This window comes from Ovis aries, chromosome 9 (genome assembly GCF_016772045.2).
Source record: "Ovis aries strain OAR_USU_Benz2616 breed Rambouillet chromosome 9, ARS-UI_Ramb_v3.0, whole genome shotgun sequence".
In the NCBI taxonomy this organism is placed as follows: Eukaryota; Metazoa; Chordata; class Mammalia; order Artiodactyla; family Bovidae; genus Ovis; species Ovis aries.
In genome coordinates, this window is record NC_056062.1 from 56,016,389 (window position 1) to 56,043,295 (window position 26,907).

Sequence of the window (26,907 nt, forward strand, 5' to 3'; positions counted from 1 at the left end):
CCATGTGTAGAGTGTTCTCTTGTGTTGTTGGAAGAGGGTGTTTGCTATTACCAGTGCATTTTCTTGGCAAAACTCTATTAGTCTTTGCCCTGCTTCATTCCGCATTCCAAGGCCAAATTTGCCTGTTACTCCAGGTGTTTCTTGACTTCCTACTTTGCATTCCAGTCCCCTATAATGAAAAGGACATCTTTTTTGGGTGTTAGTTCTAAAAGGTCTTGTAGGTCTTCATAATACCGTTCAACTTCAGTTTCTTCAGTGTTACTGGTTGGGGCATAGACTTGGATAACTGTGATATTGAATGGTTTTCCTTGGAGACGAACAGAGATCATTCTGTTGTTTTTGAGATTGCATCCAAGTACTGCATTTTGGACTCTTTTGTTGACCATGATGGCTACTCCATTTCTTCTGAGGGATTCCTGCCCACAGTAGTAGTTATAATGGTCATCTGAGTTAAATTCACCCATTCCAGTCCATTTTAGTTCGCTGATTCCTAGCATGTCAACGTTCACCCTTGCCATCTCTTGTTTGACCACTTCCAATTTGCCTTGATTCATGGACCTGACATTCCAGGTTCCTATGCAATATTGCTCTTTACAGCATCGGATCTTGCTTCTATCACCAGTCACATCCACAGCTGGGTACTGTTTTTGCTTTGGCTCCATCCCTTCATTCTTTCTGGAATTATTTCTCCACTGATCTCCAGTAGCATATTGGGCACCTAATGACCTGGGGAGTTCCTCTTTGGTATCCTATCATTTTGCCTTTTCATAGTGTTCATGGGGTTCTCAAGGCAAGAATACTGAAGTGGCTTGCCATTCCCTTCTCCAGTGGACCACGCTCTGTCAGACCTCTCCGCCATGACCCGCCCATCTTGGGTTGCCCCGCTGGCATGGCTTGGTTTCATTGAGTTAGACAAGGCTGTGATCCTAGTGTGATTAGATTGACTAGTTTTCTGTGAGTATGGTTTCAGTGTGTCTGCCCTCTGATGCCCTCTTGCAACACCTACCATCTTACTTGGGTTTCTCTTACCTTGGACGAGGGGTATCTCCTTACCACCACCGTTACTGACCTTCAACGTGGGATAGCTCCTCTAGGCCCTCCTGAGCCTTGGTAGCCACCGCTCCTCGGGATGCTCCTTCCAGCCGCCGGCCCTGGCATCGGGCATGCGTGGCTCCTCCCAGCTGCTGCCCTTGGCCTCGGGCTCAGGGTGGCTCCTCAGGGTCACCGCCCTTGGCCTCGGGTGCGAGGTGGCTTCTCCTGGCCGCCCCTGACCTCGGACGCAGGGTGTCTGCTCCCGGCCGCCACTGACCTCGGACGCGGGGTAGCTCCTCTTGGCCGTTCCTGCACCATCACAGCCTGGCACTCTAGGCCACTGCCCCTGACCTCGGACCTGGGGTAGCTCCTCTCGGCCGCGCTTAGTGCACCAGCTCTCACAGCCGCCTGCGCTTAGTGCACCGGCTCGCCGATCCTGAGATGTTTCTCCTGCTCTGCCTGCCTTTCCCACAGAAAACACAGTAGAGACCTTAGCCTATGTGTTCCTATCACTCCTTTCTGTCTGCTGACGGATGCTCACCCATGTGGCCCAGTGTGGTCCGGCATGACCTCTCCCTTTGGGAAATGCAAATAATAAAAATCTTCCTTTGGTGACAATAGATATGCTATCATAAAGTTACCTCTATCACTTAAAATTTCTTGGGTACCAATATAGATACAAAGCCCCATTCACTAGTGTTTCAGAGCATGGTACTAAATGCAGATGTAAAAGTCTCAGTTCTTTGTCCTGTATCCACTCAGCCAGGCCCAGTCTGTGCGGTTGGATAAATATGACATCTGGCAGGGGAAAAATACTTTCCCAAGTATGTAAGTATCAGAAAAATCTCACCTCACAAGACTCCAATACAGTTGTGCCCTGACTTTCTTCTTACTCTGAGAACAAAAGGGAAGTTCCTTCCACACAATGTAACTCTCCTACCCAGGAGGCAGGATTCAGATCCACCTTCTCACCCCCTGCCTGGACCACGCAGAGTCCCAGACTCATGCAGCAGTGACCAATGGCAGCTGTGGGCCACATCTGACCCACAGATGGATATTACTTGACTGTCATATGTTTAAGTAAACTTAAGCCAACATTTTAAAGTCATGAAATTTCATACAAAAATCTAGATTTCCAGCTTCTTTTAAGATCTGAAAGCTTGTGTGGTGCTGGCCTGTTTTCCCTCCTGGCCACCACCAGCTGCAGCCAAGGTGAGTGTGGCACTTAACTGGGGTTTGTCCTCTTCAACCCCCAATGCTCCATTGGTTCAGAACATGGAGAGCAAGTGTCAGTGGCCATTTAACCCTGGGCTGGCTCAGTTTATCTCACACTAGAGGTATTCTTCTGTACCTTCAAGGGCCTCAAATAAAGGGCTTTGGAACAAGACACTGCCTGGGTCCAAACCCTGGGCCTCCCGCTGTTGTCATGAGTTTGACCTCAGGCAGCTTTGCTCATCAGCTTATGCCTCAGTAACCTCGTCACTGAAAGGAAGACTAAGAATAGCTCCTACCTGGCAGAGTGGTTGTGAGGGTGAAAGATTTAAAAGCACTTAAAATTATGTCAAAGTGGCACAAAATAAGAGTACAGGATATTAGCTTTTAAAATCCATGTTTTTATTCAAAATTGAGTCAAGAGGTGCAGGGAGGCGGGGCAGGATGAACTGAGAAGACTCAGTTTAAGACGCATATTTAAAAACACTGAAAAAATGTTTCTTGGTAGAATGAATAAAACTAACCCCCCCAGATGTTGAGCAAGGAAACCACCAGCCAGCTTCATTCTGTCACTGCTTGTCTGGACTCTAGGGGCAGTGCCATTTAATGGAGCCCAGCTTCAGGCGTTCTGGTCCCTGGTCCAATGTGTGAACTCTTTCCAGAGTATTCTTCCCAGAGAAAGCTCTACTCATTTCCCCACCTTTAAAGGAGTCAGCTTGCCTAATCTGACAGCAAGGTCCCCTGTGATCACTGCCTCATCATTTCCTTTCTATAGGTTGCATTTCAGCCAGATAACCAACTGACCATCTCCCCAGATAAACCATCAAACACCTCCTGAAGTAACAACAGAACACCTCCCACACCGACAGTGCCTGAGGCCACCTCTGGATCTAGCCCCTGTCATGTTCTTCCTGTCCTCCACACAGATGGGTCAGATCCAGTCCATTCTCCAGCTTTGACACATAGAGCGGCTTCTTTATGAAACTGTCTTAATCTTTCCACTTGAAAATAAGCTTGCTCTCTAAACTCCCTTGGCTTTTTCTGTTATAGCACTTCACACTTTATTCACTGAATTGAAGTTAAATGTATATGTCTCTTCTTTTTCTCACTAAACTGTTATATTCCTGAGAGCATTCTTTATTTCTCAAAGCACCAATCACAGAAAAATGCATTTAACTTGAAATTAACTAAGAGACTGGAGGACTTTTTTTTTTTCCTCTTTTGAAAATATCTCCTAAGAGATAATCTGGTTTTGGTACAACACAGAATTCAGCTAACAGTGACAGCCTCTTTCGATTTCCCAGAAAAGCAGTGGAAGGTGAGTCATGGGCGGTGGAGATGGGGAAGCTGGTGTGGAGGAAAGGAAAGGAAAGGAAAATACAACACATTCAAGATTCAAGTGATTGCCAGAACTGGAATTAATTTTCAGGGATGTCAAGATAAGTTGGACTGGATGCAGAAACATAAATCCTGGTACACAAATGCAAGGCTACTTGAAACAGAGTAAACCCACCCACCAAGAAGAAAGTGGGAAGCTCTGATGAGAAAATAGCACTAAGGAATTCCCTGGAAGTCCAGTGGTTAGGACTTCAAGATCTCACTGCCTAGAGTCCAAGTTTGATTCCTAGTTGGGGAAACAAAAGTCTTAAAAACTGAGGAGTACAGCAAAAAAAAAAAAAAAAAAACCCTACTTTTAAAAGTAAGAACATAAAAAGGATGGACCAACAACCAGGGAATAAATTAAGGAACCTGTCAGTAAAATAACATTCCCTTCAAAATAAAAGTGAAGATGTAAATATATCAAAAAGCTAAGATTGCTGGGATTATGTCTTCCCCCCAGGCTGATTTGTAATTTCTAGCTTTTCTAGGACTGCTTTTATAAAAATAAAAAAATAACTACAATTACTTGTCTTAAAAGTTTTATGAAGTACAAAATGAAGTGACATTAGATCTCATATTGCCCATTAGAATAGAACTTTTAACTACCTATTTCATTTATAGTTAGCATTTATTAAGCACTTACTATGGCTCAGCAGTAAAGAATCTACCTGCAATGCAGAAGATGCAAGTTTGACCCCTGGGTCAGGAAGATTCCCTGTAGGAGGAAATGGCAACCCACTCCAGTATTCTTGCCTGGAAAATCCCACGGGCAGAGAAGCCTGGTGGGCTAGAGTCCATGGGGTCACAAAGAGTCAGACATGACTGAGAGAATGAGCACATACACACGCATACACACACACACACACACGTGCACTGAATAATACACTGTGATCTATTATCACCTCAATTTGTCTTCATGTGATACAATTTACTTTTAGGAAACTGAGGTTCGGCAAAATTAAATAACTTGCTTCAGGTCCTACAGGTAGGAAATGGAAGAGACCAGTTTCGCCTAGATACCTTGGATCCATTCCATGGCTTTAGTTTGAACCACCAGGTATATGCTCATATGGTTCTGCAGGGGGCGCTGGGAGACACTCACATGCTGCTGTAGGAAAAATATGTGTTAACAATCGTTCCAGAAAGCAATTGTGCAGTGAATGTCAAGGGTTTGAAAAATGTTCACATTCTTTGCAAGTAATAACATTAAGAATATATGCTGAGGAAATAAGCTGAGATTCTCCAAAATTTATGAATAGGGTGTTCACAGCATCATTGTTCATTACAGTGAGAAAATGTGAACAGAAAGCTGAGCGCTGAAGAATTGATGCTTTTGAACTGAGATGTTGGAGAAGACTCTTGAGAGTCCCTTGGACTGCAAGGAGATCCAACCAATCAACCCTAAAGGAAATCATCCTGAATATTCATTGGAAGGACTGATGATGAAGCTGAAGCTCCAACACTTTGGTCATCTGATGCAAAGAACTAACTCACTGGAAAAGACTCTAATGCTGGGAAAGATTAAAGGCAGGAGGAGAAGGGGATGACAGAGGATGACAGGGTTGGATGGCATCTCCGACTCAATGGACATGAGTTTGGGCAAGCTCCAGGAGTTAGTGATGGACAGGGAAGCCTGGCATGCTGCAGCCATGGCGTCGCAAAGAGTCAGACACGACTGAGCGACTCAACTGAACTGATACCCTGCTCTGTCCCCAAAATCATCATAGATATTTGTTTATGTTAATATGGTTTCCCAGGTGGCTCAGTGGATAAAGAATCCACCTGCAATGCAGGAGACGTGGGTTTAATCCCTGGGTCGGAAAGATCCCCTGGAGGAGGGCATGGCAACCCTCTCCAGTATTCTTGCCTGGAAAATCCCATGGACAGAGGAGCCTGGTGGTCTACACTCCATGGAGTCACAAAGAGTCAGACAAGACTGAGCAACTGAACTGAACTGATAAGTCAAAGAAGCGTGTGTGTGTGTTCAGTTGCTCAGTCGTGTCCAACTCTTTGCAACCCCATGTACTGTAGCCCGTCAGGTTCCTCTGTACATGGGAGTCCCCGGGCAAGAATTGTGGAGTGCATTGCCAATTCCTCCTCCAGAGGATCTTCCCAACCCAGGGATCAAACTCGCATCTTTTGTGTCTCCTGCACTGGCAGCTGGATTCTTTATCACTAGCACCACCTGAAAAATAAAATGAAAATTTCCCAGTTGTATCTGACTCTTTTCCACCCCATGGACTATAGCCTGCCAGGCTATTCTCTCCATGGAATTCTCCAGGTAAGAATACTGGGGTGGGTGGCCATTCCCTTCTCCAGGGACTCTTCCTGACCCAGGGATTGAACCTGGGTCTCCTGCACTGCAGGCAGATTCTTTACCGTCTGAGCTTTCAGCGCCACCTGGGAAGATATGTCAAAGAAGGGAAACAGTTAAATGAATGATAGTGTTTCCATTTAAAATGATTTTCAAAGACTTCAATGACATGGAAAAATCTTAAATAAAAGAAGTGAACTATGAAATCTAATTTCATATAATTCTGTTTTGTAAATATACAGAAATCTATTTATGTTTATATGTATAGAAAAAGAACTAGGAGGACCATCACCTAGCTGGCATTCATTGCAATGAAACTAGAGATATTTTTAAAAATTTTTCTGTGCTTTTCATATTTATTATGATAAATACATTATTTCATTTTTATAAAAATAAATTTTCTTATACAAGATTCTTTAAAAGCCTGATTTATATTCAACTTTCTGGATTGCACCTGTTGCTTCAAAAACACCTTTATTTAAAAGGAATGTTTTCAGATTTTCCCCTTACCCTTGCCTAGAAAATTCCATGGATGGAGGAGCCTCATAGGCTACAATCCATAGGGTCACAAAGAGTCAGGCGCGATTTAGCAACTTCACTTTCCTTTCCTTTTTCATATTTTAGTTAATCCCCAAAATATTTAAGTAAATTTTAAGCATTCCATATGAACCATGTTAATGTTAACAATGTAACAGAATAAATATAATCACATAGAACCCCCAAATTAAAATGTAATCACTGCTGGACAAAAAATTAGAAAATTGTTTTTATCTGCTGCAAAGGTCTGTTTATCTTGAATCCAACCGACTGGAAAACTAAGATAAACATAATTATTCCATGCTGTACAATTGAAGGGTAATTACTGTTCATAATAATGACTCAAAGTCATTACAAGACCCTGAAATGTCATCTAAGCCCCCAAAGAAATATTGCATTGCAATGCATTGCATTGCCTAGCTTCGTCATTAAGACTGTTTTATTGTTCTGGATTCTAAGAAAATTGACTAACCTACATTTGGCAGGTACAGTTACTTTCAGTAAGCTAAAATTATCTATCAATGAGAATGCCCTATTCCTCCATGCTTTTGAATAAACCGGAGTGCACTATATATTCATCAAAATTTGTTCGGAAAAAAATGAGAAGTAGGAAATGCCTCTGAGCTCTTTAAGTTTACCTTGAGGACAGGGGGTAGGGGAGGAGGCTAGGAGTCACAAAAACAGAGCCTATATGGGATTGGTAAAAGGAGAAAGAAACCCTGCAGGTGGTTCAAGAGTAGCTGGGACGATTCCTGTCTAAAGATAATGCGATGTTGGAACCGCCAAGTTCCATTAGCAAAAGTGGGTGAAGAGAAACTTCAGCACAACTGCTAAAAAGAGGTCAGAAGCCCGTAGAATTTTGGCAAACATGGAGCTTGGAGCAAGACCTGCTGTGGGAACTGCAGGGTGCTCTTGGCAAAGGACAATGGTAGCAAGAACCTTTCTTCTCAGTGTTCCCTGGTGGAAACGCAGTGCACTGCCCTGCTGAGAACAGAAAACACGACCGCAGGGCTTCAGGTTTGCAGTCAGCACTCTGAGCAGTGATCACCCAGGTTTTCCTTCCAAAGAGCTTCTTTGGGCTTCCCAAAATCACATGGTGGCTGTCTGGGACCCCGCTGGGGAGGAAAGCACTGTGCTGAACTCAGTTGACACAGAGAAGCTGAAGGCTGGCAAGCAGTACTGGGCAGTGGTGGTGTTTACCAAGAGCCACAGAGAGAATGGCAAGTTAGCTAGCATCACAGCAAACGTGTGGCTTTTAGATCCACCCATGGACAGACCATGGTTGACCAAAGGTGGCTGTACCTGTCCGTAGAAATAATTGCTATTGTACCAGAAAATCCATGAAGCCATTGGCTAAAGTAATGTGTCCATCTACAGCTGTGCTGCCCAATACGACAGGCACATAGTCTCATGTGGCTATTTAAATTAATTAAAATTAAATATAATTAAAAATTCATTTCCTCAGTCACTGCAGCCACATTTGAAGTGCTCGGTGGCCACATGTGACTGGTGGCTACTGTGTTGGACAGTGCAGATATAGAAACACTCCCATCATCAAAGGAAGTTCGGCTAAACTTACACTGAAGCCAATGTTAATATATCAACAGAGCGAAATACAAGACGCTTAGGAGTTTCTAAAACAAGATTGTTGGCTGTGTGCACTCAGTCCTGTCTGACTCTTTGCGGCCCCATGGATTGTAGCCCGCCAGGCTCCTCTGTCCATGGGATTCTCCAGGCAAGAATACTGGAGTAGGTTTCCATTTCCTCTTCCAGGGGATCTTTCTAACCAGAAATCAAACCCACATCCCTTTCATCTCCTGCACTGGCAGGTGGGTTCTTCTCCAACTGAACCACCTGGGAAGCCCAAGACAAGATATTAATATGAGAACTTAATAAGCATTTGTGCTTGCACCTAGTTGCTTTGAGCTAAGCCCCTCGGACCTTCAGGTGTACCAATTTATCCTCCTTTTGCTGGGAATGTTTGAGAGGTATCACACAGAGGTCAGTCAGCACCTAGAGCACTGCATCGAGCATGCCTTACATACTGTGTATTGGTTTCATGAACCAGAGGAGAAGCCAAATTTCGAGATTGAGGCTATTCTCTTGGATTCCTCCTGCTTCTAAGCAGCTTCTTGCTCAAAAGTAATAATTAGCTACTCTCAGAAGCAGAAAAGTAAGTTCAATTTTCTTTTTCACTCTCAGGTCTTCAAGACCCAGCCGTCATCCTTCCCCTTCCATCCTTTGGCTGAGCCACATAAACTGGTGGGAGAATCACAGGCAAGATGGCCCAGTTCCCCTCAGCATGAAAACAGGTAAAAAAAGGGGGCAAATGTTTGTAATTCAAGGGTTCTTTCCAGGGTAATTTTAGCATTTATTAGTCATTGTGTGCTCTGGAATACATGGGTGTCTCTGAGGACCTTGAGCTTCCTGTGGCTGTTTTAACCTCCACCCCACCTTGGTGAGGTTCAAGCAGCTCTAGAAGAATGCTCTCTAGCTCAACAATTGAATATCTTAAGCACAATAAGTCAATCTTTAAAAAAAAAAATGAGGCTGAAAGTCAAACCTTGTAAAATAAATCAGACATTTTATAGTGTTGTTCTGATTACATACAATTCCCACAAGAAGGGAAGTACCTTTAAAATAAGGACTATTCAATACTAGTACAGGATTTCCTCTCGTTGTTGATAATTTCCTCCTAACAGAAGACATGACACAGTGCAAACCAAATTCAAAGGAGGTGTCCAGAGACGACAGGGCATCTATGTTCCATGGGGAACATTGTTCAGTCTAATTGATGTTTTCCTTACAAAGCCATAGTGAGTGGAACTATTTTTATCCAGAACAGATAGGTTCCTGCTTAAAGGTATGATTCGCTCACCCCAACTCATTTTATATTTAGTCAGAATCACAACATGTCCCCTGGAGAAGGAAATGGCAACCCATTCCAGTATTCTTGCCTGGAGAATTCCATGCACAGAGGAGCCTGGGGAGCTACATTCCATGGGGTTGCAAAGAGTCGGACAGGACTGAAGTGACTTAGCATGTATGCAGGCGTGACATGTACCTTTTCAAAGTGAAAGTTTCCATGAAATGTAAGAAATAATGGGCAATTGTACATGCCAAACTGTGTTCTCACTCAGCAGGCAAACCTTTACCAGCCACAGAGTTTTGAACTGTGGAAATTCTGGTCCAGTCATTTTACTTTCAATGGATTCTATCTTCTCAGCAGGAGTGATGCCCAGAAAAGGGTCCTCAACTACTGTGATTTTAAATATCTTCCTCTTTGCCAGCACAATGACACATGCTATCTACAAATCCACTGAAGTTACCTATAGAGGCTGATGCCTTTGGTTATATATGGTCAAGTTCTCTAAACAGACAGTAAACCTGGATTCTTGTATATACAATAGCAGTAAATCAGTAAGCACATTTCGGCAGAACATTTTTCCAATTCCCTCCCTTCAGTCAGAGAGGCATAATCCAACCTCACAATCTGGCCAGACTTTCTAGAAGTAAATTAAGGTTAGCCTTTTGTCCAATTATGTAAACATAGCTAATGAAGAAGGTGGTTCTTACATTAGGATGAATTAGATCAAAGCTATGATTGTGTAAAATGAAACTGCCTAGAAGGGAGAAAATGTAACAAAAGAGTAGTAGGAAACTTTTAAGGGCCCTAAAGACTTCTGGAATTTTAGCATGAGAACTTCACACAAGGGGAGGACACGAGTCAGCATAGCCCAGAGCTCACCTACAAGCATTCAAGAAATGCATATATAAAGAATGATTCATTATAGTGAATAATCTAATCTAATTAATTGTCACAATAATACTACATGTTTCCCAGGTCACATCAGCAATCTGATGGCTAAATTCACAGCAAGAGCAACAATAACACTATTTCTTTGGCTTCATTTTTTCCCGCTACCATGTATATAAAAGGTAAGAAGGTGGACTCATAATTCAGAGAGATCAGGTTAGAATTCCTGTCTCAATACTCACTAGCTGTGTGCAAGTCCTGGGCATGTAATTTACTTGCTCTGGAGACTCTTTCCTCATTGGCAGAGCAATTATAATCACGGAACCTACTTTACTGTGATGTGAACATTAAATGAGCCTGGGTGTGGATAGCTGAACCTGCTAATCTTACACTACTAATAAACAATTGTGTTCAGTCACTTCAGTCATGTCCGACTCTGCAACCCTATGGACTGTAGCCCGCCAGGCTCCTCTGTCTATGGGATTTCCCAGGCAAGAATATTGGAGTGGCTTGTCATTTCTTCTCCAGAAGGGTCTTCCTGACCCAGGGATCAAACCTGTGTCTCCTACATTGTGACAGATTTTTTTTTGCTGCTGAGCTACCAAGGAATCCCATTATAAACAATTACATTATCATTAATGTATATAATTAACCTATTGCCATCGTTATCATCATTATACTGTCGTTGTCATCTTGCACTCGTGGTGGTTACTCTCAAGCCCAGTTCCCCACGGCTAGCTTCTTTTAGTGGCCCAGGGATAGCTCACAAGTTCTTCTGGCATCAAGATGACATTTTCCTTTTCTCCTATTTAGCAGCTGCCACCAAAGTTGTCCGCACCACCTCAAAGCTGCCAAGACCACAGAAGCATCGTGGCTTCCTTACATCCTTTCCAGACCCTTTGTGCTCAGAAGGCTTCCTTCTGGGGCAGAGATAGCTGAAGAGTAGGGAACAGGGAGAGCTGGTTCCATTCTCCATCAGCTTCGACAGTGACCTGTGGAGAAGTTACCCTTCATACCCAATCACGCTGGGCTGTGCTCACCTTGGGGTTCTCAGTGCCATTACAGCCATGTTAGCGAGATGCCTCTCTAATTTTCAGGACTCTCTTTATTGCAGGTCCTGGCATGGGTCCTTGGGGACTGAGCTGGAAGAAAGTCTAGATGACAGACATCATGCTGTTTTCAAAGCAACCCACCCTCCCACCCCACTCCCCCCACCCCCAGCCCTTGCAGCCATGTTCCAAGATGGCTTGTGCTTGTCTTTGTCAGTTCCTTCTTCCCTTGAGTTCTTCCCTCAAATCACCTGAGTCCTTCCTGTGACTACCGTCACCCAGATAAGAACAAACCTGACTCATCCTTGGGCAGAGTTAGCCTGGAGACTCAGACTGAGGACTGTCTCCTCCGCCCAGACCTGCTGCAGAAGTAAAGAGTGATGGATCAAACCCTGAATTCTTTGGCCAAAATATTGCGAAGATTTTGTAGGGCCTAAAGTTTATAAATCTGGGGGCCACTTAAAATGCACAAAACAGTGTACCTTTACAAACTTTACATGAGCGCAGGCAAACACACTGCCACAGCCCTCCCAGGTTTCAAAAGGGACCTGTGCTTGTGGAGGGCCGTGAAGTCCCCTCTGTGATTTTTCCTGTGGTTCTCACTGCCAAGTGCCTTTGTGTGTTGCATGCTTGTGGCAATCCCAGGGTAAACAGACAGAAGTGTAAACAGAAACGCTGGGTCATTCAGGTGACTGTCCTAAAGCTGCAGACAGTCCTGTAAGAAAAGGGAGACACGTACCCCCTCCACCTCGTCAACTCTGATGATGGGAGGCCGACCATTAACACACCCAAAAGGAACGATCTTGTGCCATTTTAACTTGATTTGGCCCAATGCTCCTCACTGTTTGGTCAGCTGGGGCTTTTCTTTTTGTTTGTTAATTTTGAATTTAATTCCTTTGCTGTTAGATATGTTGAGAAATGATCTTTTTCATCCCATTGCCCTGAGCATCCTTGGAGGATCCCCCCCGCCCCCCGCCTCCCACTGCACCCGAGAGGGGAGGAGTGGAGTATTGTTTTGTTTTGTTCCTAAACTCTGCAAATAATAGAAGAAATGATATTGTTTGCATTGGGTGCACCTGCTTCCCTAAACCGGGGTGAGGCGGTTTGTTGTTTTTTTTTTTTCCTCTCCACCCCCACTCTCCTTTTATCTCCTGTGCCTGCTTTGTTGTTTGGTGGGAATGTAAGTGACTCCTGCTTTCTTAGGGAACTTCCTATCCCAGAGAATTCAGAGAGTCTCCCCAGGGGCGCCCTGAGGCGGTATTGTTTTATTCCCCACCCCCACCCCACTCCCATTCCACGTGAACCACATAAACACGCACCCAGACACAGAAGATGTTTGTATAAAGCAGCAAAAGAAATGCAGTCCCAAAAAGGGTTCCTGCGTGTGTGCTGTGTGTGTGTGAATGTGTTTTTACACACATATGTGCACATTACAAAAAAAAAAAAAAAAAAAGGAAACCTGTATGGTTTTCTACAGGCATTCTCTTTAATCTTGAATACAACAGAATTAAATACAGGATTTTCTTCTCCTGCTGCCTTTGTTTTTCTCCAAGTTACAAGATAGCCCCAGGTGATCAGCAGCTCCTCCTCTTTGTCTCATGACCTTCTTTCCCCAGGACACATCTTAGCCCCTAGTTGGGGGTCAGTGGACAGTGCCCATCACAAAGCTCACGGTGGGTGCAGGGAGAAAGGCACTCAGCCCAGCTAGTTCTATTTGTGAGTCTCTGGGTAATGGAGAACATACCCTGCTTCGCCTGCGTACCCCCAGCCTCTGGCAAAGAGCCTCACACATAGAACACTCTCAATAAATATTTGCAGAATGAATGTTGCATGATGCGACTTTGGGCAAGCCACTTCACAGCTCTGGCTCTGGTTTTCTCTTCCATAAAGAAGACGGTATTCTTGCCTGAAAAATCCCATGGACCGAGGAACCTGGCAGGCTACATACAGTCCAAAGGGCTGCAGAGTCGGACACTACTGAGTGACAGGGCACACACTCACGTATAAGACCGTCGATGTCTTGAATTTTTTCTAATGCTATTGTGATTCTCTCTAAAATGGATTTGGCTTTATCTCTTTATAATACTTAGGATTAGACGGAGTAACAGAAAAAAAATGTTAAGTAGTGTCTTAGATAAGAAATTCTCCTCTCATGTAAAAGAAGTCCAAAGGTGGGCTGTTCGGGGCTCCAAGATGTCCCTGGAGACTCAGGCTGCCATCTTTCTGTCTTGTCATCCTCAGTCCAAGAGAGATGCTGTGGTCAGTGGCCTCTACATCCTCCTTATAGATGAGCAGGAAGAGGAAGTGTGGGAAGACCAAGGGCCCCCTTCGCAGCCAGCCCCAGTGAACCAATGTCCTAGAAATCTCACTCACCATTCTGCTTACATCTCATTGGCCAGAATTGAGTCACATGGCCAACCCTACTTGTAAGGATGTACATACATTCTTTCAGCTGGACACAGTATTGCCCCAGATAAACACCAGGGTTATATTACTAGGGAAGAAAAGGAGAATGGACATTGGTGTCAAGTAGCAATTCAACATTGTTTGGCCTGATTTCATCCTGAAGTAGCTGTTCCACTTTTAAACTACCTGCCCCTATGTTTTTGAGATCTTCAAGGTTTCCCAAATCCTGATGACATTGTCACTAGTCCTTGAAAAAATGAGCAAGAGAATTGGTATTTTTCAAATGCTAAATTTATAATTAAGTGTATTTGGCTAAAAGGACTACCCTTTATTTGGTGATTATTTTCATTTTTTTCTCTCACATGAAAACTGGCTTTTTTTTCATGAAATGTTGCATATGGAAGAAGATAGTTTGTTTTTTCTTTAAAAAATAAAGATTTTGAACTCTATGTCAGTCACCTGAGTTTTTGTAAATTGGTTTTTTATACTGAAGTGTAATTTAGAATCTCGTATTAATCACTGCTGTATGGCAAAGTGAATCAGTTTTAATTATGTGTATATATATTTTATATTCTCTTCCATTATGGTTTATCTCAGGATATTGAATATAGCTCCCTCAGCTATACGCTGGACCTTGTTGTTCACCCATTCCATGTGTAATATGTTGCAACTGATGACCCCTAACTCCCAGTCCACCCTCCCCCACCCCCTCTCCCCTGACAACCACAAGCCTACGTCCATGGCTCTGTTTCAGTTTTACAGATAGGTTCACTTGTGTCATAGTTTAGATTCCACATATGATATCATATGGTGCTTGTCTTTCTCTTTCTGACTTACTTCGCTTAGTATGATCATCTCTAGGTCCGTCCATATGGCTGCAAATGGCATTATTTCATTCTTTTTTATGGATGAGTATAAAAATTGGTTTTGTAAATAACGAAAGTTTAGTTCTCTCCCCAGACTTCCTCATCTAAGGACAGAGGGTTGAGGACAGTAGACTAGAAACACTTTAGGTAGGACTGTCTGTACCCCATCAGTAATAGTACAGAAGTGGAGAACAGGGGTGTAGTTCATTCAAGAGGAACATAAGGGAGTTCCCTGATGGTTCAGTGGTTGGGACTCTGAGCTCTCAAGGCAGGGGGCGAGAGTTGAATCCCTGGTCGGAGAACTGGATCCCGCATGGTGCAACTAGGACCCAGTGCAGCCAAATAAACTTGAAAAAAAAGAAAAGAAAAAGAGGAACATAAACCTTCTTAAATCATTTTTTTCTTTTTTTGTAATTGAAGTACATATGGTTTAAAACACTGAGTTAGTTTTGCGTGTACAGCAGTGATTCAGTCATACATGTATTTTTTCTGATTAATATATGCACATTACTATATATAAAATAGATAACCAGTTAGGACCTACTGCATAGCACAGGGAACTCTACTCAATATTTTGTAATAACCTATAAGGAAAAAGAATCTGAAAAAGAATTTAAACCTTCTCAGCTCTAGATATCAAGGCAACCTTGTAAGAGGGAAGCCCTCAGTATATAGAAACCAGAGTCTGGTTCCTGAACTCTGCCTGCCATAGTTCAAATACCACCCCCAGAACGTACCAGCTGAGTAATGTTAAACAAGTTACTTAACCTCTTGATGACCAACCTTTTTAATCTATAAAATGAGAATAATAATCGAATCTCTCTTAAAGAGATTTTTCTAAGGATTAAATTAGAAAATACATGGAAAGAGCTTAGCATGCACCTAATACATAGGACAGAGTTCAGAAATGCCTCCTATTATCATAGGATTTGATTCACCTGTGAAGAACTAAAAACCCAGAATTATTGACGGCTTGAACACAGAAATGTTTGTCTTTCATGCAATACAAGTCCAGAGCCAGTCAGTCCAGAGCACAACTGGAGTAGCAGTTCCTCGGACACCAGGGACCAGCTCTTTCTTTCTTTTTGCTCCACCATCCTCAGCTTATTACATACTTGTAACAAGTGTGCATATGCTCCAGCCATCACATACACACTCAAGAGGAAAAAAAGACATAGAAGGTTGCACCTCTACCTTTACTTTCAAAACTCCTGCACAGCACTTCTGATTATAACACCTTGAGCCAAGTTTAGTCCTCTGATGACACCTAGCTAAAGTGGGGGTTTCAGATGAGGGGCATGGCTGTCCTGCGTACAAATCGAGATCCTGTTAATTAAAAAAGGAGAGAATGAGGGACTTACTTGGTGGTCCAGGAGTTAAGAATCCGCCTTCCAATGCTGGAGATGCAGGTTTCGTCCCTGGTCAGGGAACTAAGATTCCACATGCCTCCGGCCAACGAAGCCCATGTGCTATAGCTAGAAAAAGCCTGCATGCCACAATGAAGACCCAGCGCTGCAAAAAAACAAACAAGAGAGAGAACGGATTGTGCAGTTGGCAAGCCGTCATCTTTGCCTCAGATATAGTTGCCATTGATGTTGTCACTGTTATTACAGAAGACAGGACTTTGGGGGTGGTGGGAGCCAGAGATTCTGAGAGTCACCACCATCACAGGCGATGAATGAGACTACAGAAGCGATAAGAATCCTGAAGAAGTGACAGGAACAGATGTCCCAGAATCTACTAGGACCAGTTACATCCATGGACCTCCAGGTTTCCAACAACCCCTCCCCCCACCCCAGCTCAAATCTGATTCAGTAGATTGGGATCAGTCCAGATAATCTCTATTTTTAACAAGCACCTCAGGTGACTGAAGCAGCAGGCCCACGTCCCAGTTTGTTTCATGCATGGGTTACTTCTCTGCTGAAAGTACTGCCTCTATAGAGGTATAATGTTATGTCAGACCCTGTGCCATGGGAAAGGGGAGGGGAGTGATGATTATAGAAGAATTTGACAACCCTTTTACCCGCCTCAACATTCACTTAGCAAGCCAGTGTTTTAACTGAATTAAATATACATATGCATTATGTTATTTAACTTCAAAACAACTTGATCTAACCAAATGGCTCTGTCTGACAATATGTAATTATCAGCATTTTATATATATATAATTATCTTTATTAATACAGATATACTTATCTCTATTAATATGAAGACGTGTTTCCTTCACAGCCATTGACTGCCTCATGTCTAGAAACCACGTGGTTGGAAATGGGGAGGAGGGGAAGCTTCAAAGCCCCAGGTCAGCAACCAGAATTCACTGTTTGTGGAAGGGAACCAAGGTCCACATCGACAGAAAAATGGAAGTCAGTTCTACCTGCAGGAAAGACCTTGATGCTGGGAAAGACTGAGAGCAGGAGGAGAAGAGGGTGACAGAGGATGAGATGGTTGGATGGCATCATCAGCTTAATGGATGTAAGTTTGAGCAAACTCCGGGAAATAGTGAAGGACAGGGAACCTAGCGTGCTACAGTCCGTGGGGTCGCAAAGAGTCGGGCATGACTGAGTAATTGAACAACAACAACAGGAAATATCATTGAAAACCAATGTTGACAATGAGGACCAGCCCAGTCTCTTTGATTGCTGGCCTGAGTCTGCTGTTCTTACCCCAGCTTTCTGGGTGAAGGAGTAAACGCCTAAGGCTGCCACCTGCTTGGCTGCACTCTGACCTGCTTCACAGGCAACCTTCCTTCAGGGACTGGCCTCTCCCTTCTTGTCTGGGTATTTTGCCCCAAGCCCCACATCACTCTGCTCTCATCTTCCTAGAGCAGTAATTACCGACCTTAGCTGCATACTTTTGAATCACCTGGAGGATTTTTTAAATACTACTGCTACCTCTGTCATTTTCGACTGAACTGGTCTGGGTGTGGGTGGGCCATTGAGAGTTTCTCAATCTCCCCTTGTGACTCTCCCAAAGTTGAGGTCCACTGTCCTAGAGCATGGTTAATAGGAGGTTACCATGTATTCCCCGGGGGCTCAGGGGTGAAAAATCCACCTGCAATGTAGAAGCTGCAGGAGACACAGGTTCAATTCCTGGGTGGGAAAATCCTCTGGAGGAGGAAATGGTAACCCACTCCAGTATTCTTGCCTGGAGAATCTCATGGACAGTGGAGCCTGGCGGACTACAGTCCTTGGGGTTGCAAGAGTCAGACACAACTGATGCGACTTAGCACTGTGTATTCTGATTTTTACTGAAGTTCGGAAGGCACAATAATAGCAAAAGGTAAAAAAACAACTTCAAAATCTATTATAACTACTTGTGTGCTTTAAAAAAAAAACAAAAAAGCAAAACAAACAACACTTCGTCTGTCCTCCCTCTTGGGAAATTCTTCCTGGCTGGAGAGAGCTTAACACTGGCTACAGCTTCATTTCATCTCTGCAGGCTCCTTACCACCACCCTCAAGTCCTTTTTCCTCCCAGCTCTAGCACCGTGTGTCCAGTTCTGGAATTTCTACCACAGTATAAATGGTATTGCCAAAACCACAGCAGTGAGTTACTGTGAGGTTTGAAATGTCCCAGGTGAGCTGCTGCAGCTGGTCAGCTGGGGATCAAGGAACCAGCTGCGCCATCCAGTACTTCCACCTGGGGGTGACTTAATGGTCCAGCTAAAATACAAAGAGGAATTATCTGCCAGGATAATCTAGAACTGCCAGGATTACAGCCAGGACTACAGGTTGTAATCCTGTGTTCAAAAATTGTGCTTGCAAGTATTTTCTTAATCTTACTATAGTTATTTCTAACAGAGATATGTACATCAATTTTTTTTTTTTAGTTTTTTATTTCTTGTGACCATTAAGCTCTAAGTAATAGAAAGAATGGAGGAAGGAAGAAAAGAAAGATGGATGGGACAAAAGAAGGGAAATAAGGACAGAAAATTCTGTATTGAGTTATTACAATTATTAGTGCTATACACTTTATCAAATAAAATTTTGATAAATTTATTATTAAAAGCAAAAGGCTATTGAATATACATCCCCTCTTAATAAAATAACTAGGACTTCCCCCGCAAGCAGTTCATGTATAAATCAATGAACATTGCCAAAAATCACATTCTGATGATCTACCATCAAAACCATCAAGATTATTAATAAAGCTCTAGTTGCTAACAATTTAGGTCAGTCTTCATTTTGATGAAAGCAAAACATTGTAACACATCTACTTTTCAAAAATATTTCTTACATAGTCATGAGCTCTCTTCCCAATTTCTGAAAAATAAACTAAAAAAAGATCTATCAAGCCTTATTAAAGGAGCTATTAACTACACCAATTTCTCTTCTACCTAGAGGGACCTAATAAAATTACAAGATACTTGCTCCTTGAAAGAAAAGTTTGACAAACCTAGACAGCATATTAAAAAGCAGAGATATTACTTTACTGACAACGGTCCACACAGTCAAAGCTATGGTTTTTCAAGCACTCACGTACGGATGCGAGAGTTGGCCCAGAAAGAAGGCTGAACACTGAAGAACTGTGGTGATGGAGAAGAGTCTTGAGAGTCCCTGGGACTGCAAGGAGATCAAATCAGTCAGTCAGGAAATCAACACTGAATATTCATTGGAAGGACTGATGCTGAAGCCAAGGCTCCAATACTTTGGCCACCTGATGTGAAAAGCTGACTAATTAGAATAAGACCCTGGTGCTAGCAGAGATTGAGGACAGGAGGAGAAGGAGGCAGCAGAGGTTGAGATGCTGAGATGACACCACCAACTTAATTGACATGAGTTTGAGCAAACTCTGGCAGATGGTGAAGAACAGGGAAGCCTGTTGTGCTGCTGTCCATAGGGTATCAAAGAGTTGGACATGACTTAGGGACTGAAGAACAACAACGAGGGATGAGTAGTGGGATGAAAAGGGATGACAAGGACTACTTAGATTTCACGATGCTAAAAGGGAAAGAAAGCCATTTTAGCACACTTTCTTGCCAATGCCTTGCATTTACCCCACTCTTTGGAGAGGGGCTCAGTCTTGGACAGTATTTTGAGGCAAGGTCATTATATCATTCATTGGAATCATTTTCACCATCCCTTCAATATTTCTAAATTCAGGTCATGTGAACAGGAACCAAAACACCCTATTTTATAGTCTATGTTTCACCTATAACCAAAAATATGTGTAAGACAAGTAGACACAGAAAGCCAGCGGTGACTTTATAGCTCCTGAATTATCACGAAGGGAGACTTCTCAGAAACCAAGTTTGAAAGTCGTCCCTTTGGTGTCTTGTAAGTTTCTGTGTCCACAGATTTGAGGTGAGTGAGGAGTATGGCTTTCTTTCATAAAGTTGGAGAAAGCCCACAATGAGCATAGAGGGGAGAAGATTGAACTCATAAGTCAAGAATTGTATACATGTGATGTTTTAGTATTTGGAGACTGATGCTTACAAAACACCTGTATCCATACCACTGTTCCGCTTGGAAAGTATTAAAAACCCTGGTCTATTTCCTACTTGAAGCTCTTTTACAGCATCCAGGCAATTAGCTTCTGCTTCATTGTCCTCTGTGCCAGGGAGCTCATCTTCTCTCAAAGAGTCTATTCCACTTTCAGACTTCTGAAGTCAATAGAAAGTATCACAGGAGAACCCCTACAAAACTGAAATCAATCAACTGATACATTGAGTTTGTGTGTTTCAAAAATAATGGACTTCCGATCTGAAATCCTAGCTGTGCTGCTTAATAATTGGATGACTTTGGACAAGAGATTTCATCTTGCAAAATCTCACTTTGCTCATCTGTATACAGAGATAATAAGGCTGGCCTTGCAGAGCAATCACTCTAAAAATACTGATTATGAAAAGCCCCTAGTTCAGAGCCTGGCATATTGCCAGCACTAAATAAAGAATTTTTCTCGTTCGACCAGTTCCTGTGCCTTCTAACTGTTGCGTCATCCAGCTCACACTTCTCATGCTGTTTCAGGAGATGGGGGAACACTTGTACAGATAAGTGATTCTGCCACAGTGTAGATAAATGATTCTGCAGTAAACCCCCAGCCCACATGGACCAGCAGCCTAAGCCTTTTCAAAAAGAATGGGGATGCGGAAGTCATGCTTCATTCATTGTGAGCTCTTAAATCACCAAGAGAGAACAAGAGCTGATGCTTTTCCTTTCAAGAAGTGCTTTGAATAACCGTGTTAATCATTTCTCTTAAAATTTTGCCCTGCAATAACATTAAACTCACTAGTTTACGGGCTTCCCTGGTAGCTCCGCTGGTAAAGAATCTGCCTGCAATAGGGGAGACTTGGATACAGTCCCTGGGTTAGGAAGATGCCCTGGAGAAGGAAACAGCTACCCACTCCAGTATTCTGGCCTGGAGAATTCCATGGACTGTATAGTCCCTGGGGTTGCAAAGAGTTGGGTACGATTGAGTGACTTTGACTTTCACTAGTTTATAGTATTCATCATCTCTTTAAAAAGATCCATTCTCCTAGAATCTCTTCCTGAAGTGAAAACACTTCACTGCTCCCTCAGAGCACCAGCTATGGCCAGCCTGTGCATAAGCTCCTTCCATTGCCTGGGGTCTCATTCCCTTGACTACATGTGTGCTTCTCCACTGAGCAAGGAACAACTAAGAAATCATTTTTTTTATACTGCCATCAACCATATCCCGGCCAGTCTCCTTCTGCTTTCCCTCTTTTGTTGGAGAATAATAACTAATTTTTAATTTTTATTTTATATTAGGGTACAGTTGATGTACAATGTTGTGTGAATTTCAGGTGTGCAGCCAAGTGGTTCAGTCACATATACATATACCCATTCTGTTTCAGATTCTTTTCCCATATAGATTATTATAGAATGCTGAGTATAGTTCCCTGTGCTATACAGTAGGTCCCTGTTGTTTTCCTATTTTACATCTAGTAGTGTGTATATGTCATTCCCAAATTTCTAATTTATCCCTCTAAACTTTTCCCTTTGGTAATCATAAGTTTGTATGACTCAGGGAAGCCCTGAGTCATACAGCAAATTACCATTGGCTATCTGTACCACGTCTTCCTTATTCCTCTGTTGATGGGCATTTAGGCTGCTTTCTCTTCCTTTCGCTTTCTCTTAATTATATAGTGGACAGGGCAAAGAACTTTCTGGTCTCTTTCCATTAATGAAGTTCAGTTCACTTTAAAATGCCAGTCTCCTTTCCCATTTGAAACTCGTCCCCATTCAGCTCCCATCATCATCTCAAATGTGGGAAAGCAGGGGGTGGGGCTTGTGGAAGCAAAGAAGGCACTGTCTGCCCTTAGCTCCGCTTCCTCCTCCAGCACCTTGGAAGGAGGGAATGGGGGTTCATGTTCCAGGAAGGTTCTGGTTCTTAGAATTCCTCCACCCCTTACATTCCCAAGGTTGACTGCTCTGGTGTTGAGAGAAAATATCTCCTCATACAGATCAGGGGGAGGGGCAGGTACCCATATTCTCTTTTTGGTTCTATCTGATACCAGAGTGATTCCTCCAAATAGATGATGTGTATGGCATCTAGGGATCGATGTTCTGCTTCACCCTACTCCCCTCCGTTTTCAAGAACCACATACCATGCAGAAGGAGGTATGTCTGTCTACCTTCAGCCCAGACAGTGGCCCGAGCCCCAAGCCCATTTTCTGTGAATCCTGTAGCCTTATTTAGCCACTGCAATCCCTCATGAAACCTTTCAGCTCACCTACATTCACGGGGAGGGGAGAGAAAAGGCTCACTAGGCTAGCTCCTCACAAAGGCAATCATTTTCTTTCTCATGCCCTATCCGTCTTCTTATGTAAGCTGGGATGGGATCAGTTCTGGGGCTGTTGTTGAATATGGCAGGGATAATTTGACTTCCTATAAAACCCTGACGGAGATATCTGGACCCAAGTGGGTTTTGGTTCTTAAGAGTGTGATGTTTACTGCTTCTGTGCTCTCAGCAGGAAAACTACACCCAAAATCCTTGCAGCATTCATTGGTTTGTAGCAACCATTGCTATTTGATGGTCAGAATCAGAATCAAGGTTAAGGGTGAAGGTCGCCTTACCATCACAACCCTACATTGTCTCTGCCCATGTGAGTATGTGGGTCTCCACCTGAGATCCACCAGCCCCCCACTTTCATAAAACTCACCTTTACATACTCAAAATATGAGTAAAATAGTTTACCTATTATTTTTCCAGCCCCCAACTTACCCCAGACTCTGATAGTTTCAGTTCAGTTCAGTTCAGTTCAGTCACTCAGTCGTGTCTGACTCTTTGCAACACCATGAATCGCAGCACGCCAGGCCTCCCTGTCCATCACCAACTCCCGGAGTTCACTCAGAGTCGCATCCATCGAGTCAATGATGCCATCCAGCCACCTCTTCCTCGGTCGTCCCCTTCTCCTCCTGCCCCCAATCCCTCCCAGCATCAGAGTCTTCTCCAATGAGTCAACTCTTCACATGAGGTGGCCAAAGTACTGGAGTTTCAGCTTTAGCATCATTCCCTCCAAAGAAATCCCATGGTTGATCTCCTTTAGAATGGACTGGTTGGATCTCCTTGCAGTCCAAGGGACTCTCAAGAGTCTTCTCCAACACCACAGTTCTAAAGCATCAATTCTTCGGTGCTCAGCTTTCTTCACAGTCCAACTCTCACATCCATACATGACTACTGGAAAAACCATAGCCTTGATTAGACGGACCTCAGTTGGCAAAGTAATGTCTCTGCTTTTGAATATGCTATTTAGGTTGGTCATGACTTTTCTTCCAAGGAGTAAGCATCTTTTAATTTCATGGCTGCAGTCACCATCTGCAGTGACTTTGGAGCCCAAAAAATTAAAGTCTGACACTGTTTCCACTGTTTCTCCATCTATTTCCCATGAAGTGATGGGACCGGATGCCATGATCTTCATTTTCTGAATGTTGAGCTTTAAGCCAACTTTTTCACTCTCCACTTTCACTTTCATCAAGAGGCTTTTTAGTTCCTCTTCACTTTCTGCCATAAGGGTGGTGTCATCTGCATATGTGAGGTTATTGATATTTCTCCCGGCAATCTTGATTCCAGCTTGTGCTTCTTCCAGTCCAGTGTTTCTCATGATGTATTCTGCATAGAAGTTAAATAAGCAGGGTGACAATATATAGCCTTGACGTACTCCTTTTCCTATTTGGAACCAGTCAGTTGTTCCATGTCCAGTTCTAACTGTTGCTTCCTGACCTGCAGACAGATTTCTCAAGAGGCAGGTCAGGTGGTCTGGTATGCCCATCTCTTGAAGAATTTTCCACAGTTTATTGTGATCCACACAGTCAAAGGCTTTGGCATAGTCAATAAAGCAGAAATAGATGTTTTTCTGGAACTCTCTTGCTTTTCCATGATCCAGCGGATGTCGGCAATTTGACCTCTGGTTCCTCTGCCTTTTCTAAAACCAGCTGGAACATCTGGGAGTTCACGGTTCACGTATTGCTGAAGCCTGGCTTGGAGAATTTTGAGCGCTACTTTACTAGCATGTAAGATGAGTGCAATTGTGCAGTAGTTTGAGCATTCTTTGGCATTGCCTTTCTTTGGGATTGGAATGAAAACTGACCTTTTCCAGTCCTGTGGCCACTGCTGAGTTTTCCAAACTTGCTGGCATATTGACTGCAGCACTTTCACAGCATCATCTTTCAGGAGTTGAAATAGCTCAACTGGAATTCCATCACCTCCACTAGCTTTGTTCGTAGTGATGCTTTCTAAGGCCCACTTGACTTCACATTCCAGGATGTCTGGCTCTAGATTAGTGATCACACCATCGTGATTATCCGGGTCGTGAAGATCCTTTTTGTACAGTTCTTCTGTGTATTCTTGCCATCTCATCTTAATATCTTCTGCTTCTGTTAGGTCCATACCATTTCTGTCCTTTATCGAGCCCATCTTTGCATGAAATGTTCCCTTGGTATCTCTAATTTTCTTGAAGAGATCTCTAGTCTTTCCCATTCTGTTCTTTTCCTCTATTTCTTTGCATTGATCGCTGAAGGCTTTCTTACCTCTTCTTGCTATTCTTTGGAACTCTGCATTCAGATGCTTGTATCTTTCATTTTCTCCTTGGCTTTTTGCTTCTCTTCTTTTCACAGCTATTTGTAAGGCCTCCCCAGAGAGCCATTTTGCTTTTTTGCATTTCTTTTCCATGGGGATGGTCTTGATCCCTGTCTCCTGTACAATGTCATGAACCTCATTCCATAGTTCATCAGGCACTCTATCTATCAGATCTAGGCCCTTAAATCTATTTCTCACTTCCACTGTGTAATCATAAGGGATTTGATTGAGGTCATACCTGAATGGTCTAGTGGTTTTCCCTGTTTTCTTCAATTTCAGTCTGAATTTGTTCAGTTCCTTTAACTTTATCACATTTAGTCTAAACATTGCATCTGTGTTGTTCTTCAGTGAATCCTGAATGGATGTAGTCTGTTCACATAATAGAATTTCTTTTTATTCATTTCTATTAACAGAAGTGATGTTCCTCCACCCCCACCCCAAAAAGTTGGACAAAAAGCTGGCAAGATCAAAAATGCTGAGATCCCTTGCAGAGAAAAGGGCACCTTCCTACACTGTTGTTACAAATGTAAATTGGTACAGCTACTACAGAGAATGGTGTAGAGGTTCCTTGAGAAACTAAAACTAGAGTTCCCATATGACCCAGCAATCCCACTCCTAAGCATATATCTGGAGAAAACCATAATTTGAAAGGATGCATGCACCCTGATGTTCACCGAAGCACTGTTTATAATAGTCAGGACAGGGAAGCAATGGAAATGACCATCATTGGAGGAATGGATAAAGAAGGTGTGGTGTGTGTGTGTGTATATATATACATACAATGAAATATTACTCAGCCATAAAAGGGTTCAAAATAGGGCCATTTGCAGACATGTGGATGGACCGAGAGAATGTCACACAGAGTAAAGCAAATCAGAAAGAAAAAATATATATATAATATTGCTTATATGTGGAATCTAGGAAAAGTGTGGAGATGAACTTATTCACAAAGCATAAATAGAGTTACAGATGTAGAGAACAAACTGAGGGTTACCAAGGTGGATGGGAAAGGTGGAATGAATTGAGAGATTGAGACTGACATGTATATGCTACTATATAGAAAATAGGTAACATATGAGTATCTCCTGTATAGTGCAGGGAGCCCTGCTCAATGCTGTGTTAGTTGCTTATCAGGTCTGACTCTCTGTGACCCCATGGCCTGTAGCCCACCAGTTTCCCCAGTCCATGGAATTCTCCAGGCAAGAATATTGGAGTGGGTAGCCATTCCCTTCTCCAGGGAATCTTCCCGACTAGGGATCGAATTCAGATCTCTTGCATTGCAAGTGGATTCTTTACTGTCTGAGCCATCAGGGAAGCCCAGAAACTAACAGGAAAACAAGAAACTAACTCAACCTTGTAAAGCAAAGATTTGTTGTTGTTAAATCGCTAAATCATGTCCAACTCCTTTGTGACCCCATGGACTGTAGCCTACCACACTCCTCTGTCCATGGGATTTTCCAAGCAAGAATACTGGAGTGGGTTGCCATTTCCTTCTCCAGGAGATCTTCCCAACCCTGGGATCGAACCTGTGTCCCTTTCATCGCCTGCACTAGCAGATGGATTCTTTACCACTGAGCCATTATATGCCAATAAAAATTAATTTTAAAAAAATGCTGAGATCCCTTAACTGGAGAGAAGATGAAGGTAAAGATGGATTAAGAACTAAATGTTTTTAGGAGGAAGTGCAGGGTCTTTTTTAAAAAGTTAATTTTTATTGAGTGCTTAGTATGTGCCAGACATTGTTTTAAGCACTTTATGTATTTATTAAATACCATTTGTAAAACACAAGAAACATGTAAGTTACAATTATACTCCCATTATACAGATGAAGAAACTGAGTCACAGAGTGTTTAAACAAGAGTCAAAACAGGGATCTGAAGAACAGGCTCCTGGCTCCCTTTGTATCCTGTAATAACTCAATGTGGCAGTTAAGAGCCGATGTGGTGGTCAAGAGTTGGCTCTTGCCTGCCACATTGAGTTTTCACAGGATACAAAGTGATGGAGTTTGGAAATGGGACAGCTAGCTGTCTTTGCCAATGTGATCCAGCAAGTCCCCTCTGAGCACTGACACAGGGCTATGACCAGAACAAGAAGGAGCCATCCATCAAGACCCACAAGAACTTACCAGGGAGAAGGAACAGAAGGGTCCAAGGCCCCAGGGAGGAGAAAGTTATTTTGCTCCGGGCAACAGGCAGGGGCCAAGAGTCAGACAAAGAATGGCATGGCCACAAGTGGAGGGGCAGACTGGCCAGATAAGGGTAGGGTCTTTCATGGGGAAAAGGTGACCAATGTCCCTCCATCCTCACTGAGCACATAC

At 43.1% G+C, this 26,907-nt stretch overlaps 1 long non-coding RNA gene across 2 annotated transcripts; it reads right to left on the bottom strand.

Moving 5' to 3' along the window:
• Positions 1-12,745: 12,745 nt before the first annotated feature.
• On the bottom strand, positions 12,746-23,648 carry LOC132657180 (uncharacterized). 2 transcript variants are annotated; one of them, XR_009594965.1, is made up of 4 exons: positions 22,737-23,648; positions 19,035-19,114; positions 15,915-18,408; positions 12,746-14,900 (listed from the first exon to the last, which is right to left on the bottom strand). It is a non-coding gene; the product is annotated as an uncharacterized LOC132657180 (long non-coding RNA). The 2 variants fall into 2 exon arrangements; XR_009594966.1 differs by having other exon boundaries at positions 19,031-19,114.
• Between the last annotated feature and the right edge of the window lie 3,259 nt (positions 23,649-26,907).